Here is a 2,774-nt window from a genome sequence, read left to right as displayed (position 1 = left end):
TCAGTATCAATAAGTTCATTTTACGGTGTTTCTTAAAACAACTCTCCATAATGGCATCCCGTATAAAAGTTATTCGCACAAAAAAAACTTCTTCCCGCTTCATTACGTAAAACATAGACTGTGCTATAGCACTTTCAGAATCCAACGGCGCTACTACGGTCTTCAAGGATACATACAACTACGAGAACGTCTCCACATAACACGTAGGAAGAATTCCTACGCGACGGTTCACTAGGTGAGTTCAAGGACGGACTGGCTTAATTATCGTAAAACTCGGGTGGGAAAGCTTGGCCAGTTTTACTGTACGCCCTTTATACCACCATCTACGGTCACAACGGCTAAACTGAGTCATTCCTGGAGGTTTAGAACTAGTGGGGGGTTCTTGCAAGCTGTCATTTATCGTGTCGTGACTGTATATAACAGCCAACGGCCTTGCCGCAGTGGTAACACTAGTTCCCGTCAGATCACCGAAGTTAAGCGCTGTCTGGCTGGGATAGCACTTGGATGGGTGACCATCCGGTCTGCCGAGCGCTGTTGGCAAGTGGGGTGCACTTAACCCTTGTGAGGCAAACTGAGGAGATACTTGATTGAGAAGTAGCGGCTCCGGTCTCGGAAACTGACGTACGTTCGGGAGTGCGGTATGCTGACCACATGCCCCTCCATATTCGCATCCAGTGACGCCTATGGGCTCAGGATGACACGGCGGTCGGTCGGTTCCGTTGGACCTTCATGGCCTGTTCTGCAGGAGTTTAGTCTTTTAGTTTTAGACTGTATATAATAAATCGTGGTCTGACCATGTACCTACTATATCTCTGGACCCCTCCATGATTAGATGAAAGAGTCATAACCAACATACACTAAATGTTGCTTAAAACTAAAAAACGCTGGACGAGAAATGTAAATCTACAACGATTATGAGTCAAATGGTTGGTTATTCAAATCGTCGGCAGGTACAGACTCAGGACGAAAAAAACTACATGAGGATACGGACCACAGGCACATGTTTTGGAAGGTTTTGATTTAGATAATATGTAGAACCCGCACATCTCTCTTACATGCTTTCATAGGAACTTTCGTTTGAGTTGGAATAAACAGGCATAACATCACACTCCTTGACTGCAGTTGTCAGATATGTAACTGAAATATTAGAAAAGGAGATGATTATATCCTGGGTACACTCCGGAAAGTCGATGGAACAAGCCTAAGATTTAAAAAAATTCAAGATTGGTTTGTGACCGGGTCTCCATTTGTGTGACTTGCTTCCAACCACTTTCAATTGAAGAAAATTACAGACATTATGGTGGTTATTTGTTCTTACTTGTAATACTGGGGAACTAACTTTTTAGCATCGTTGCCAGTTAAAATTTATTTCCATTCATTCGAATTAGGAGATTGCAAAACAGCTTTGATTGAAAGAAAAACTTATAACAAGCTGATTTCCTAAAATTCATGTTAGAAAATGTTTTTGTTCATTTAATTAGAGTTAAATGTGCGCCTTTTAAAGGTTGAGATATTCCATTGTTTTTGCTACGCTGGTGATTATATTTAGTGACGTTCTTAACAAGAGTTTGGATAGCAAACGGAAAAAGCATAAACGTAAAAGAAACAATTTTCTCATCCCAGAATCAACAACAGATGAAAACAATTTCTCATTCAACTTACAGCACCTACCTGGTGATTATATTTAGCGACGTTCTTAACAAGAGTTTGGATAGCAAACAGAAAAAAGCATAAACGTAAAAGAAACAATTTTCTCATCCCAGAATCAACAACAGATGAAAACAATTTCTCATTCAACTTACAGCACCTACAAAATGGTTTTGATAGTTTGCAACATTAAAGAAGTTTACACTCCTTTGCATCTGCTTTCAAAATGTAACAAATTTTATAAAAGCCAGGGGGGGGGGGGGGCTTTTGCGCCAGTTTCTAATAAAAAGCATTTAACTGCAATGTAACACAAATTCAATCAGAAAAACTCGTCCAATAAACGATAAAGTCAGTCATAGCAGCCATATTTGGTCACATTCAGGAAAGTATAAAACAGTTAAATTACAAATGTAACACGCTGCGTACGCTCACCAATTTTACCCACGGCGTTTCGAGGGTTTTAATCAATCATCTCCAAGTGGACAATAGTGTTCACTCTACACAACAATGAACAACCGTCTACCTGTAGTACGATAGCAAAATCTTTAAACGCACTGAGAATAAAATAAATACGAGTAATTAAAATATGTGACAATTTGAGACCCAGTATGCGAAATTCAGGTATTCGGGTTCGAGTCCGCTATATTCATTCATAATCAACGCTGTATTTACTCGACAAAAAAGTAAGTGGCATGGCTTCAAAATAAATAACATACATAAGAATATGAAGTGTGTTCTATTTCTAATCTAATCTGTAACTGTCGCGGTCTGAGTCTCAGATACTGTGTGGATATTATTAAGTTATAATAAGATATGGTACTGGGAGATGATGAAGCTTGCAGAGGATAGAGTAGCATGGAGAGGTGCATCAATCCAGTCTCAGGACTGAAGACCACATGGCCGAGCGGTTCTAGGCGCTATAGTTTGGAACCGCGCGACCGCTACGGTCGCAGGTTCGAATCCTGCCTTGGCCATGGATGTGTGTGATGTCCTTAGGTTAGTTAGGTTTAAGTAGTTCTAAGTTCTAGGGGACTGATGACCGCAACAGTTAAGTCCTATAGTGCTTAGAGCCATTTGAACCATTTTGAAGACCACAACAACAACGAGATATGTGAAAGTACACACGG

The 2,774-nt window shown here is 40.3% G+C and overlaps 1 pseudogene; it reads left to right on the top strand.

Annotated features, from left to right (window-relative positions):
* Nucleotides 1-422: 422 nt before the first annotated feature.
* Nucleotides 423-540, top strand: LOC126177656 (5S ribosomal RNA; annotated as a pseudogene).
* Nucleotides 541-2,774: the final 2,234 nt, after the last annotated feature.

This window comes from Schistocerca cancellata, chromosome 3 (assembly GCF_023864275.1).
Source record: "Schistocerca cancellata isolate TAMUIC-IGC-003103 chromosome 3, iqSchCanc2.1, whole genome shotgun sequence".
NCBI lineage: Eukaryota > Metazoa > Arthropoda > Insecta > Orthoptera > Acrididae > Schistocerca > Schistocerca cancellata.
The sequence above is the reverse complement of the archived record's forward strand: the minus strand, read 5'-3'. Positions and strand labels throughout refer to the sequence as shown.